Below are 16,017 nucleotides of genomic sequence, written 5' to 3' on the forward strand. Positions count from 1 at the left end.
TTTTCTAAATTTAAAATCATTTGACCATTGGTGTTTTTATCTTTTCTTTTAATACTCTTCTTATTCAGTGTTCTAAATATCACTCTCCTAGTCATTTTGACTCTATATAATTATATAATTTTTTAGAGTTTACTCTAAGAATGACAAATATATACTTATTTTTTCTCATTTTGTTTAGAATCACTATTTTACCACTTAATTGGAATATGGAAATGTTACCACTAAAATTTCTCTCCTTTATGCTTCAGCTGTTTTTTATATTACCTCTACGTACACTAAAACTCCCATCAGAGAATGGTCTATTTTGTACTTTCAACACCCGAACACATTTTACAAACTTCAAGAGGAGAAAAACAAAGTATTATATACACCTAGATATTTTCCCTTTGTTTCTCTTTCTTCACTCCTGATGTTCCAAGTTTCCTCCTGGTATCATTTCCCTTGGATCTGAAGAACTTCCGTTAGCAATCTTCCAAAGCGGGGCTGCTGCCAAGAACTACTTTCAGTTTCCTTTCATCTGAGAATGTGTCTAATTCCCCTGTATGCCTCACCCATACAGGATTCCAAGTTGACGCTTCAATTCTGATGCCACTTCCTTCCGGTAAGGCACAGATTGGGGGTGAGCCCAGGATGTCACAAACGGCTTGACAGTGTGGTCTTCCTGAGTGCCTCCTCTTTATTATCTCCCAAGAACTTTCCAGTTCCAGCTCTTTGCAAACTTCCAACCAGAAAACTGCCCTCTCCCACCCTGTCCTGGGTTACACACATCAGGGCAGAGAGAAAAGGAGAACATTAGCACAGCAGGTCTGATGACACCTTCTTGAAGCCACAGCTGGATTGAAGGAGACGACACTTCCCGGCCCTCTAGGTTTTGACTGGTTTCTGCCTGGCCAGTTGTACTTTATGGAGCTTATTTTAGGATTCAAAATACTGTATTGTACATAGGAAGCGTGCTACCTTCTTATTCGTATGTTTACCATATACTTCGATATTTGTAGTGTTGTGTACTGGAAGAGCCAGTTGTATTTCCAGGACAAGTTACAGTGTATGCAAACTTTGTTTTTCCCCTTCAAGGAAAGAATGTTTTTCTCCAAAGAAAACTTAATAGCAATTAAAAAACAAAGGGGAGGAAAATCTCTTGCCACTACAACTCCTCCAAAAGTAATAGAGGAAAAGAAGAGGAAAGAATCCAAGAAATCTCCCCAACTGTCTCTGAGTTTTAGGAATTTCTTTTTCAGTTTCTTGAGTTAGAACATTTGTCTTCTTCACAGTGCTTATTCTGGATTGTGCAATGTGCTGAGTCCTGGCTAGGACACACCTGGAGAGAAGGAAATGGCAAACACACAGCTGGCTCAGTGGTACTTTGAATTTTGGTTCTTCCCCAATCTGTCTTCTTATATTTACTTCTTAGAGTTCTCATATAGCTGGTCGTGCATTCTGTCCAGGTTACAATTGAGTTCAGTGGAAGATAAAGGGGTGTTGACGCCATCGTACGCAGGACCAAAAGTCTGTAACTTAAATTTTAATTCTACTGATGGTATCTTTCTCTGTAAAAACCGTCTTTTGTTTTTACCTTTTAAGCAAATAAGTCTTAAGCAAGTAAGTCTATCTTCTTTATGTCTTCTGAATATGCTATTAATGTACGTTTCCATCACAATTTTAAAACATGTTCTCTTTTATTTTCTCCTAATTCATTCATAGATTTACAATACATGTCTTTAATCTATCCATACTATATTATTTTTTCCCTTTCATAGGTAGTAAGTTGCAGTAATAGATTTTCCAATGTTGAACCATGTTTGTATTTGGGGGAATGAACTCACTGTGTCCATGATAAATTATTCATTCAACACATTATTGTTTAATTATTATATATAATATATGAGTGAAGTAGGTTTATACTTTCCCTTTTGTTTATGCTATTATCTTGTTTTTTTCATAAGAATTATGCTAGACTTTTAGAGTGGTTTAGAAAACAGACCATTTTTTGTTATATTAAGAATTCTGGGCATTTTAAACATTGGATGTGTCCTTATTATCCTTTGTTATTTTAAGAATTCTGGGCATTCTAAACATTGGATATGTCCTTATTGATCCTTCTCCTCCAACATAAAATACAATGTGTGGAATGTAGTAACTATTCAAGAAATATATGTTCACAGACAAAAGAAAGGATGAGTGTAAGAATAAACGAATCCATTTATTTTTAAATTACCTTGGAAATTATATCCGTTGGAAATATAGCCATCTTACCAGGTTCATAGAACTATCAAGTGCTATGCATGGTATTAGATTCCAGAGAAATAAAAGACATTTCTGACCCTTCAAAGAGTTTCAGATCTTAAAGATCCTAAAAATTTGCTCCCTAACGACTTATGTGCCCCTATAAAACAATAAACTAATTAATGCAATAGATACAATAACTAAATAAAAATATATTCCCAAATCATAAGTATATTACTTATAAATATTTTTCATGCATTTTATTTCTTAAATTTCATCTATCCACTGACTTTTATTATGTAAGCTTTATTATGTTAGACAATAAGCTTCATTCTCAAATATGCTGATATAAAAATTAGGAATATAGAATACTCTTGATAAAATATAAAAGAAAAATAATTATCTGTTAAAATATCAATTATACCATTCTAATTATGACTAATAAATTTAATCAGCTAAACATTTTTTTTAATCCTATATTGCCAAATGGAAAATAAATAAATAGGAATAACATAAAAATAATATGAGACACTAGTAATTAATGAGTTTCTTATGTGAGAATAATTTTATAGCTATGGTGCAGGTAATAATACCAAGAAAAATCATTATAAGCATTCTCCAAAATTCATATTAAACCTGAAAAGCTATGGCAGCTTACTCAAATCTTTAATATTTTTTAAAAAGCTAATTGAATATTTTTCTTCTGTGTGTTCTTTTCATAAACTCTTTGGTTTCTTCCTGGAAAATGAATTCTGACAGGGAAAAATCAAACACTCTCTTCATAGCCAGGCAAACAGAAACAAATGAACTAAATGGAGTCAGTTACACAGAAGTTAACTTTATAATGTCCTATAATAGCTACTGAAAGTACCAAACAGGGCATGAATGGGCAGTTTCTTCTCTAATCTCTGAACTTTCCTTGAAAAAGAGTTGGGCAGGATACAACGTGTGTGGTGTGGTAGAGTGTCTTGCCTCAATGTAGCTGTCAATGTAACTTCCTTCAGAGGTATGTCTCAAAAAGAATAGTGTACCATCAGTGCTTGCAAAATAAAGTTGAACAGATCCTCTGATAAAAGCCGTTAGTTGAGATGATTGAGACAGACTCATACAGCTATCCAGCTGCCAAGGCCTCAGAGTCCTGTGGGAAAAATAAATACCAGAAACTTCAGAGAGGGGATGCTGGAAATGATTGTTCATGAGCCTCCCTTGGGAGCGGCAGGTAGTAGTCTGGCCAAAGAGCCATTATTGCTTAGAATTCTCTGGCTTTCTCTGCTCTAGGAGAATGAATCATCTTTGACATCTTGGGCAAAGGTACAGATTGTAGATATTCCTTCTGGCACTCACTGTTTCCCATGAGGAAATGGATAGGGTTAGAGACACAGTTCTGGAAGCTACTAAAGTTTAAAGGTCATAACTTCTAAACCTGTTCTGGTCTTCATATTTCTAGATAATGTCCCCCTTCTCCACCAAGGAGAATTATGGGGCCATCTGAACTTCTTCAGTCTCCTATCACCCAACTGGTCATAAGAGGTCCACCCTAGATCTTCCTCTAGTGTGTGTGTGTGTGTGTGTGTGTGTGTGTTTTATGGTATTTCTGAAGAAAGTCAGCTGAAAGTGCTACTGTGGAACCTGGGAAAAAATGTGTTTGGTTTTAGCTATACACCCCAGGTACAGCATCTGCCAGAGATAATTTTGACTCTAACAAGAAAACTATGACTGCCACATACTTGATTCTTAACATATACAATATCTTGCGATGATTCTTGTATTTCTGCCTTAAATGGACTTTATGAAAAAGCCATTTTGGAGAATGCAATCTTTGAGATTAGTAAGATTTAACTAAATAAATATCAACAATTAAAACCATTTTTGATCAAAATCCATTCAAATAAATTCACACATAGGGGATGTAGTAAGCCTCTTCTTGACAATTCTGGTAATAGTTATGCCTATATATTTCTGGACTGTGCTCTAAAAATTGACTTTGCATAACCATTGGGAGGCTAAGGGGGAATTTTGCATATGATTCCTGTGAGCATTTAAGTCTTTAATTATTCTGCCTATTACCTCATTGTGAAGTAGTCTACTTTTATTCCTTGATATCCTTAAAGTCCTTGCATGTAGATGGCTGTCCAGTCTCTAACTAGTTGCTTTTAATCTGTGAAGGGTTGGGATAAGATATGACCAAAGTTGTTCAGATTGTATGTAAACTAAGAATAACTGGGTTCTGAATGAAAATCTGAGAAGGTATCCAAGACACAAAATATATCTGTTTAAGTGCTTAATATTTGGCATTTAATTTGGTTATTTTTTTCTTGTTTGTTCTTAGCAAACGAGCAATTTTATCTACCCAGATAAGAAAATTTCCAGGAACTGTAAAGTATCACTGAATTGGATTATTCTACTTGAATTTGATTTTTATGTATATTTTTCTAATCTACCATTTATGTTTAGATCCCTAGAGCTGGAAGAGTTTTTTTCTTGCATCTTTGATAGTTTATTCCCAGTAGTTGAACTCCTAATAAGCTCTATAAGTTTAGTGAATATGTGAAAATAAAATAAAATAAAAACAAAAAATCTATGAGTTCCATCTGTAGAAAATAAAGCTTTGTTTTAAACATTCATGATGCAGGATGACTACTTAAATGCTATCATAGTGATTAGTCAGCAGTGTGTTCAGAAGTAAACTCATCTGAGTTTCATTCTTGTCTCAGGCAGAAGTGAAAATGTCTTGTACCAATGGTGAGTCAGCCTGACTTATCCCTCTTCCCTCAGCCCGCACACTCACATATGAGCAGGTGCTGATTAAGTCATGTTCTAAAGTTTTGAAAGAATAAAATCAATTATTAATTTGTCAATTTGAGATGATGAATTGCAACTCGGTTTTATAAGTCGTTTGCTAATTGCCCACCTAACATTCAACTTCAAACCATTTTTGAGAAAGTTTTGTCATCTACTGAAAGCAAATTTCAAATGTGCCTTTCTTTAATGCTGAAGCTCTAAACTCTAAAATCTAATGTAAAATGTCTAGGTCTCTTCATTTTCTTTTTCTTCTAAGACGAACAAGTTGTCTTAGGTGATCTCTTCCTCCTTAGATTGTGTTTCCTTATCCCCTTAAACAGTCAGGAGGAGAGTGAAAAATTCAGTTCATCTTGTGAGCCAGAAATTTATACATGCGTAATAAAACAATAACTTACATTTTTTTCAAAGCAGACTTTATCCTTTAAATTGTTACCATGAGTTTTCAGAAAAACAATGACTAGATGGAAGCCAGAATTTTTACTTCTTTGACTTGTTGATTCATCTGCCTCCATGACACAGGCCAAATATCTGACCCAAATATTCCTTCATTTTCATCACCCAGGGAATTTTAGAGCAAGAAGTAAACTAATGGTGGAGATCATAGCATGGAGAAACCCATAAAAATTCAAGTTCCCTGTGGAACATCCACACCTGAAGTTATATGGCTGTATACAGGGACACTAAATGTTGAGGTGTAATATGATTCTTTAACCTGCCTCTAACAAGAATTCTGCAGCCTCTTTCTTGGGCTTTCTTCATGCTCACCTGTGTTTAGAAACATGTAGAGATGCTGGGGCACCTGGGTGGCTCAGTCGGTTAAGCATCCGACTCTTGGATTTGACTCAGGTCATGATGTCACAGTTTGAGCATGGAGCCAGCCCCACATTGGGCTCCATGCTGATGGTGCAGAGCCTGCTTGGGATTCTCTCTCTCTCCCTCCCTCTCTCTCTCTCTGCCCCTCCCCCAATCACTCTCTGTCTCTCTCTCAAAAATAAATAAACTTAAAAAAAAAGAAAAGAAACATGTAGAGATGCTGTATTGAATAAGTCAGAGGAGTTAAAACAACTCCTATGAGAAAGAGAGACAGCCCCTGGGGAAGAATAAAATACATTTGGAGGGACGAGAAAAGAACAAGGTAGGGAAGATTTTTAAAAATCCATGCAGATTGTGTTTAGGGAGAGAAAGAATAAGAATGAACAGATTGACATGTAACTTTTATTCTGTGTGACTTTTTTTTTTTTTAGAGTAAGATAGTGAAGGAGAGTGTTAGAAATTTTATTTGTATTATAAATATAAATATTATTGTCGTTTGGAACCTTACTGCCATTCAGACTTCCTTAGAATTAGTTGCAAACAGGAGAATGGTGTGATATTTAAAGCACAGCCTCTGAAACCAGATTGTCTTGTATAAACCCTGGTTCTCCTATTCTGTCTAAACTTGAGCAAGTTACTTAACCTCGCTTCCTCAGTCAGTGCATCTGTAAAATAGAGGTAATAATAGTATGCACCTTATAAGGTTTGAGGAATACATGAACTAATATATGAAATATAGAGTACCCCTTGGTGTGTGTGTGTGTGTTTAGATTTCAAAACAATATTAGTTTTTTAAAAATATATAAATTTGCATTTATATATATTTTTAAATCTGATACTGTGTGAAATGGATAGTTTGGTAGAATCAAGTCTCATATAAGTTATAAATAATGCCAAAATATATTCTTTAGAATACTTAAAAGCTACTGAAATAGTTATCTATTGGATTTTTGTCTTTATCGATACAACTCCAGAAATACTTTTTAAACCAACTTTCTTAGAAAAAAACAAAACAAAACAAAAAACCAAAAGATCTTTTAAATCCCAGTTATTCACGATATTCACTTATTTGAAAGTCACTATAACCATGGCCCAAACTGGTGAATTTCTATGTGAAGTGTTAGCAATTCAACCCCACTGACACATTAAAATGAAAGGGCTCCAAGTACCACTGAGCTTCTTATTTTTTAGTGAGAAATTGGAGACCAAAGAGAGCAAGAGACTTGTACAAGTTCAAATAGCTAACTTGTCAGAACAGCATGTGACAATTGACTCTGGAGATAGGCCAAGAAACTAGACTCACAGGACAAAAATTAGGAATCTAGAGGGTCCTTAGATTAAGCAAACACTCAAAATTCAGGAATACTCAAGAGAATAGGGAGAAACAATGCAAAAAATCCAAATAGAAACCATAGGGACATGAGTGACAAGGGGAACTTGAAATTGGCGCAGCTGTGACTCAGCTAGGAAGCTCTTAAGGTGGTCAAAGTGAGTGAGGTATTGTCCACAGAAAGGACCAGTCCTGACAAGGTAGGCACTACAGGGAAATGGGAAGGGGTGCGGGGTAGGATGGGTGGCTGAGTAGCTGAACAAGGGCCTGAAACTTTAGGTATTTTTCTGGGAAATTCTTGGTGATAAATCAATATTTGGAAACTCTGAGGAAAACTGTGTTGCATGAACACTATTATTCACAACTGAACCAGTTCCTTCTCTTACCTACTTATCACACAACAAATGCACCACTTGTTTACCCATTTGAATGTAATCTAGATTATCAGGGACAAAATAATAACTTCCTTCTAATAGAGGTCCATGTGAGAAGAGAGGTGTTAATTCAAATGTAGCATATTAGAATAGAGTAGGCTAAATTTATTCTTTTTCCAGACAGTGCTTATCAGAAGCCATAAGACTCAAGAGACATAACAGAATCTCTAAAGCTCTAATACATGCCCAAATAAGAGCAGTAAAACTCTTATTCTTTGTTGGGTCTTTAGAGATGATGAACTCTTGAACTCTCGAAACTTATTTTTGACAAGAATTTTTAACTGATGCTCAGATCACCCTAGAGTGCAATGGGAAAGAGAAAAACCACAAGAGCTTTCCTTTTCTCATGAGGTACATGATGTACACTTCAGGCTACCACAGGGCAGTGGGCTATCACTAAACACTCAAGACTTGGATGAGAATTGTACTAACCTTTCTAATTTTAGTGGACCTTAATGGGCTATTTGCACAATAATTTACTGCTGAAGATAATTCACAGCCCACACAATTCTACTTAAAGCCCATCCTGCAGTGTCTGAAGAATTATGACTTTGTTCTTTAGCTTTAATTAGCTGGCAAGGCAGGAAGGTTAATGACATTGGTGCACATTATTTGCAGCTATAACTATTTTGTTCTGACAGAAGATGTACATAAAGAAAATTCATCATATCTCAGTGAAAACACTTAGCCAAAAGCATGGAGGAGATGTTCTCTAAGTGTTAGATAGGTTGGAGATTGGATTAAAATACTTAATGAAATTATTCATCCTTAATCTTTTGTTGTAGTTTTCTGAGAGACTGTGATAAAGTTGTCTAACCCTTTAATATTGTAACCATAACAGTAATAACCCGTTTTCTGATCCATGAGTAGCAAGTTTATGCATATACCTGGACTTATGTGACTGTATGCAGGGATGGAGAATTTGAATATTCCCCACTCTTGCATGCCAGGTACAGCCTGACACAAGGTCCCTACTCTGGCATTCTCTAGTTGGCACTGCTTAGGACAAGACCTAGGGACATTTATATTCTTCTCAAAGGGCTTGTCCTATAAATTGCCTATTTCTATGAAAAAGAGACTGGAAAATGTCAGAATCTACAGCAATGGAAAAGAATGCAGAAAATGGCAAAGAAAACCTTCTCTCTCTTTGACCTTGGAGAGAGTGTGTACTCCAAATATAAAGAAGAAATAAGCACAGAATACCACTAAATATGTTTTTATTTAGCATCCTGGAATTATTGCCTAAAATATGGCCAAATTCTGGAGGCTTACTGAGCCTTTTTTGCAACTGTTTTTGGTAGTAAGTATGTAGTCTTGATAAGACTAACATTATGCAAACTATGTCAAAATTGCTATACTATACATTCCTTGCGAAAGGGATAACATTACTTTTTTGACTTCTTCAATCTTTAATCCTTAGCAAGTACCTGTTAACATAGTCATACTCAATGTATGTATGTGTGTGTGCACATACATAAATATAAATGTAAATACAAATAGTAGCTGATTTATTTATTTACAACATTCAGATTAGAGAACTGATGTAGTACTTTACATTTTACAAAGTGCTTTTCATGCACACTTAAATTTATGCTTCATTGGAAAACTGCTACAGAGCACACCTATTCCCTGAACCCTCAAGAGACCCAATGACACAGTAAGAAATACAACTTACAGGTACTTAACTACGGCTTAGCAAGAATTTCCTTATTGGAAATAGGGTGGATGCTTGAATAATGAAGTTACACACCTCCATCATCCACATCCATGCCCACCATCTTCGGTTCAAGTACATCTTGAAGTTTACATCTGCAGTGTACGTAAACTACAGCTGGGAATCCTCTGAACTGACAGATTTGCAGTCTACCTGATGAGCCCACCAAACTTTGGGCAGGTTTTTGGTAGGAATAAGGGGAGATGACAGAGAGCATGTCCACTCATTTGTAGCTTTGATCTGGTATATATCTTTGATTATATGTTTTTGGTTTGGTTGTAAACCAAAGAGGAAATGACCCTGTATCTGAGTGATCATTCCACCCAGTCCTCAAACCTAAATTAGCTTTTGTGGTCTGTTCTGGTTCAAATGCCCAAAGTATTCTAATGTGAATGGTTTCTGTTTTGACTTAACTTACAAAACTACTTCTTTATGGCATCTTTAGCTAAACAAAGTTTTATTTTGTGTATTTGATGGAGAGAGTTCTTGAATTATTATTATTGAGGATTTATGGAACATCTCTTACAACCAAGTCAATTCCTGTGAAGAATTTTCTGTGAAGAAGAGAATTTTCTGTGAAGAAGATTTCTGTGAATTTTCTGTGAAGAAGATTTCAATTTTCTGTGAAGAAGAGAAATGAGGAATGTAGTTGTTATGGGCTGAATTTGGCCCCTCATCTCCAGAATTCATATATTAAGGTCCTAACTGAGCCCCAATACCTCAGAATGTGATTATGGTTTGGAAATAAGATCTTTGCAGAGGTAAATAAGTTAAAATGAGATCACTAGAGTGGGCTCTAATCCAATATGACTGGTGTTCTTATGAGATTTGGACATAGAAGATTTGAACATAGACACATACAGAGGGAAGACGATGTGAAAACATCCATCTACAAGGACATAAAGAGGCCTAGAACAGATCCTCCTTTCATGACCCTCAGAAGAAGCCAACCCTCTGATACCCTAATCCTGAACTTCTAGCTTTCAGAATTGTGAGAAAATAAATTTCTGTTGTTAAAGCCACCCAGTCTGTGGCTTTAGCAACCTTAGCAAGGTTTAGTTATAGCAACCTTAGCAAGTAATACCACTTCATATATGATTCTAATTCACTAAGATCTTGCATTTTTTTCTATATCCATGGATATGAGATGAAAAGAAATAAATTTAGGCTACTTAGCATTTTAAATACACATATAATGAAACAGCTTCCATTTTTAATAGCATCCTTCTGCTATTGGAGAGGAGTGGGGGAGTTTGTTTTGTTTTGTTTTGTTTTCTGTTACCATTCAGAAGATGATTTCCAGAATGATTTTATTTTTACATGCAAAACACACTTAACACAATTTTTGGACCACATAATTCAGTAAGCACTGTTCCCTTTCTGCTCTGTTTCTCTACTACATGGTTTTCCAAAACGTCAATACATAGGTAGAACCTGGGAAGAATCAACCAGCTAATATAATTTATCTTGAAGCTTTTGTTAATTTTACCTTTCAGTGACCCTGTCCATCATTTTGGTAAGCTCTGTCCAAATTACTAATGCTCTTAGATTTAGTTACGAAGGTATGGCTCTGGCTACTGAGATTGTCAGTTCCAAGTCACATTGTTCTTGACCTTTCACTTGTCTGCCAAAAGTTACATGTCCTAGTGCCCATTTTTTCAGGGATATCTTATGGGGTAAATTTGCTATCCTATAAAATGTATGTTTGCTTCTGCATGTTTATTTCTTCATTCAGTAGATAATTATAACTTAATGCATATTGTAATTTTCATGTAATACAAAAAAAAGATTCCTTATTCTAGTTCTATCCATAATGGCTAAAAAAGGATATTTTGGAATTAATGGATTTTTTGTTAGTTATAATATCACATTCATATTTGGTTAAAAGTTTTCTGAATACCCATTATGTATTAGACATAGAATTTTAATACCCATATCATATATGTATTACAATCCCTATTTTACAAGAGGGTAGCAAAAGCTTTAAAGAGAGGTAGTAATCTGTCCTAAACCACAGAGTTGATAAACAGTGAAATTGACATTCAAACCCAAATTCTGATCAGGTTTTATTATTATTATTATTATTATTGTTGTTGTTGTTGTTAATTTGCTGCGGTTTCCCATTTTGATATCCCAATGTGTTTATCAATGTTAATAGAAAGAAACCAGGGGAAAGAATGGAGAAAATATTAAAACCAAGTATGAATTTTCTTTTCTATATTCCATCCCCTGTTCTGTCCTTGAATCTCTGGGGAGAAACACAAAAATTGGTTTGAAGCCTAAGAATAGGCAATAATATTTTGGCAAGAAATAGCAGGCATCAGAAGGCTCTAGTTGTAAACAGGAGGTCCCGGGTGCTCCCACAGGATAAATGCTGTTTAAAGTACACATCAATGTAATATCTGGACAGCATTCTAAAAACAGAGCCACCTATTTAAACTCCCTCAGTCAAACAAATATTTCATCTTAACACTTTGCTTACTTGAAAGAATATGCAAACTTACTTGAAGAGGCTACATGTTCTAAAAAATAAAAGAAAACATGTACACAGAATTTCCCTTTGAGCACATCATTGATTTTTCTAGATGTCATCCTGAAGGAAGCAAAAATTATTACAACTCATGGGCAAAAGCATACTTGACAAATGTTAAGCTTCTAGTTTGAGGTTGGGAAAACTATCTTACCACATCTGAACTGCATAAAAGGACAAGTCAGCAAGACTAACCTGTTTTTTACTTATTTTTTATGCTTATTTATTTATTTTGAGAGACAGAGAGAGAGAGAAAGCATGAATGGGGAGGGGCAGAGAGACAGGGAGACAGAGAATCCCAAGCAGGTTCCATGTTTTCAGCACAGAGCCTGATGTGGGGCTTGATGTCACAAACTGTGAGATCATGACCTAAGCTGAAATCAAAAGTCAAATGCCCAACCAACTGAGTCACCCAGGCACCCCCAAAGTTACCTTTAAAAATACACACACACACACACACACACACACACACATCCTTTCAGAGATTTCTAATTAGATATATTTTTCCTAGAAGAGGTTTATATATATAATGTATAAATACCAGCTAATCTAGGAAAGAGCAGGATAAAAAAAATGGGTGTTCTGGTTTAGGCTTAGTAGCTGTATGCCTGGGACATCAGAGTGATCATCTATATTTTCAGTGGGACTGACAAAATAACCAATTTTAAGAATGTTTCTAGCAATAAAACCATTTTTTAAAAGTTTTTATTTTTATTTATTTTGAGAGAGAGAGTGGGTAAAGGGCAGAGAGAGAGGAAGAGAGGAAGAATCCCAGGCAGGTTCCACACTGTCAGCACAGAGCCCCACATGGGGGTCAAACTCATGAACTCTGAGATCATGTCCTGAGCCAAAACCAAGAGTCGGATCTTAACCAACTAAGCCACCCAGATACCCCAGTAAAACCATTTTAATACCCCAGAAAACCTACATGGATTTCTATAAATATATAAAATGTGTATGATAACATACAATATGTATCTTTTTAAATTTCATATATATATATATATATATATATATATATATATATATTCATTTTATATAGATGCAGAGTTGCTTTGTCTGAGCTGAACTGCAGGTGTGAGGCCTGGTTGCTTCACTGTCTTCTCAGGCTCCCAAGAGATTATTGATGACCACAGTTTGGAAACCTCTCAACCTTGATCATTCCTTGATGTCTTCTAGGTATGGAAGTTACCTTTGCATTCCTCAAATGTGTAACCAGCCAGTATATTAGCAAATAAATGAACTTTAGTAAGAAGACCACTGCATACATCAGACATGGCAAGAACATTTAATTCCAGGGATAATTCTTTCTAACCAATGGGTTAAGAATAATGAGAATGCTATGATAAATTTATTGAATTCTGCTATGCATCTACGAGTTGAAGTTGTACACATCTGTGTACACATTTGCAATTCCCAGCATAGTTACTTGTATACATTATATTCAAAAACTCCCATGAATGGAAAATGTGGTGATAGTAATATTGCAAAATAATAACTGAATGCTTTTCTCTTCTGTTCTTTTTTTTTTTTTAACATTTATTCATTTTCGAGAAACAGAGTATGAGTGGGAGAGAAGCAGAGAGGGAGACACAGAATCCGAAGCAGGCTCCAGACTGAGCTGTCAGCACAGAGCCCAACGCAGGGCTCGAACCCATGGACCACGACCTGAGCTGAAGTCAGACACTTAACTTACTGAGCCACCCAGGTGCCCATTTTGTCTTCTGTTCTATCAGCAAAAGTATATCTATGAAAACTCATGACTTTGGATGAATAAGTTCTAATTGTTCTGTTTTTTCCTGGAAGGAGAACATAGTTTAAAGAAGTCTGATAAATGGTATGAGAAAGGAGTCCAGTGTTAGAGACCAAAGGGATGCAGCCAGAAGAAAAAAAATGTGGGCTCTAGAGCATCAACTATGTAACTCAGTCATAGCACCAGATAATTCATTGATGACTGCACCTCTCTTGGGAAAAGTATTTTCAGTGATATCCCTTGAAAGAGACAAGAAATCCTTACAAAAAGATGACAAACCTGGATTGAAATTCCAACTTGGTTATTTGCTACAAATGTACTGTGATTCTCAATTTCTTTATAATAAAATGATGAGTGTATCAACTATCTAGTTGGATTGTTGAGAGTATCAAAAATAATGCAAGAAAAATGCTTGCCACATGGTAGATGAATGGTAGTCAACATCATTGGTCTTACTTTACACGGTCTTGGAAAATGTTGAACAGAAATCTATTTCAATTGATAAATGGTAAATTTGAAAACGAGAATGAATGGAGGTAAGCATTTCTTGTGTAATATTCATTGCCTATTGAATCCATTCCTTACGTTAGCACTTACAACTCTGCCCCCCACCCCCCTGTCCCTCTTACCTTCACTGATCTAAACCTCCCCATTCCCAGATATGAAAGGTTTGGGGAAAAGGAGGGCCTAAAAAACAAAAGAAAACAGAGTTTTTTCTTTCAAAATAATCCAGGTCCTGTGAAGTAAACTGCTGAGAAATATCGACTTTATGCTGTATCTTATTTCTTACACCATGCTTTAAAAAGCAATAAATTGTTTATTGTGAAATTTGTTTCTTGGATGAAAGAGAACGATCTCTGCACTCAGCGTGCATAAATTTAGGATTGGGAACTACATGCGAAATCTTTAATGTTCTTGTGAAATAGCTCATCACCACACTTGACAATTAAAAAGTTACCTCAGATTGGGGGATGGGTGGGAAGGCAATACAATCCTTGTCATGAGTTATTAGTGCTACTTAGATAGTTCTTTATCAGTCCCATATTTAGATAACTGATTTGAGTCAAATTTCTCAGATGTGCAATTTAGAGTCATTCCTGAAATCTCATATGGAGTGAGGGGAGGGGGCTAGACATTTTAGAAAAAAATAAAACTGAAACTGAGCTGAGAAATGTAGGGTACTCTCAAGCTTGTAGAATCATGTCCTTCCCCAAAGAAGTGCTTCTGCTCCCCCAGGATGTATCCCCATAGAAATCCTTGGGCTCACTTCATACATCATAGGACCCCCTGGAAGGAGATCTGAGTAGAGGCTCTTTGGGGCATCCTGTTTCTGATTAAGAACATTCATCTGATTCCTTACTCTTTTGATTACATTCTATCTCCTACAAATTCCACCTTTCTGCTCAGAATATTCAGTGGAAAACTGGGAAGAGTCTCTTAGAATGTATGAATCCATAGTTCAGAAATATCCTTTCACATGGGATTTTCATGCATTTTCCATTTTCTCTCGAATGTATGAAGGGGCAGTACTCATGGCTATCAGTGTGGACATGATGTCCCAGAATGTGTGGGTCCAGCCAATGCTGGAAGATACCATAGCTGTGTACTCTTATGCCCTCATTTCACACAGAACATCAACCCATTTCCAGCTGCTTAGAAGAAACTGTTACCACCACTCATCACTGCCTACTTCTTTGTTATCAGTCACCTAAACTGGAATTTCAGAGAAATCTTCCAAAAAAAAAAAATACTGCAAAATTGTTCTCCAATAAAAGTTTTCTATTGACTATCCAGAAACTGGATGGTTTCATCAGTTCTGCTAAGGGTCTCACCATCTCTCCAATTTTGAAAACTCTTTCCTAAAAAGAGGGGTGTTGGGAAACAATGCAAATTAGCCAATCAATCTTAAACTTGGGAGGTTAGCTATTGCTTTTTTTTAAGCTTAGAAAAAGTAGTGACTTTTATTTACCATTGCATTTATCAAGATTACAATAAAAACACTAGTGATACCATCTGAAAAAAAACAATGATTTGTTGGTAATTGCAATGAATGGAATATTGACAGTCTCTGAGGACAATCAAGAAATTATCCAGGAGCTATAGACCTGATAGCAATATGGTCTTCGGGTGTCGTTTGTGGCTTTTTTTTTTTCCAACTACTGGCTTAAAGTCATTCATATTTGTTGCCTGGATTCCAGTACCAATAAATGTAAGATATGGAATGACTGTTTCTTTACCTTGATTATACTGAACAACTACAGCTACATTGTGAAGATTAATAATAACGCAGTAGGACAATGCTATCATCTTTAATATTATCCTCTGTTAGTTCCAGAGCTTGAGTTGATCACTTCTTTCTGCTTCTTCAAAATCCATAGATTGAAGTAGATTGAAAAAAAATTTTACATATTGGGGCAC

The 16,017-nt window shown here is 35.7% G+C and overlaps 1 long non-coding RNA gene and 1 pseudogene across 1 annotated transcript; one reads left to right on the plus strand and one right to left on the minus strand.

The window, feature by feature from the left end:
* The first annotated feature begins 547 nt into the window (after positions 1-547).
* Positions 548-13,963, plus strand: LOC131505102 (uncharacterized). The gene is made up of 3 exons (XR_009258272.1): positions 548-601; positions 12,889-13,025; positions 13,407-13,963. It is a non-coding gene; the product is annotated as an uncharacterized LOC131505102 (long non-coding RNA).
* A 982-nt stretch (positions 13,964-14,945) lies between these two features.
* The window catches only part of LOC131514950 (thioredoxin-like protein 1), a 69,851-nt pseudogene continuing 68,779 nt past the window's right edge, over positions 14,946-16,017 (minus strand).

Source organism: Neofelis nebulosa, chromosome 1, assembly GCF_028018385.1.
Source record: "Neofelis nebulosa isolate mNeoNeb1 chromosome 1, mNeoNeb1.pri, whole genome shotgun sequence".
NCBI classification, from domain to species: Eukaryota; Metazoa; Chordata; class Mammalia; order Carnivora; family Felidae; genus Neofelis; species Neofelis nebulosa.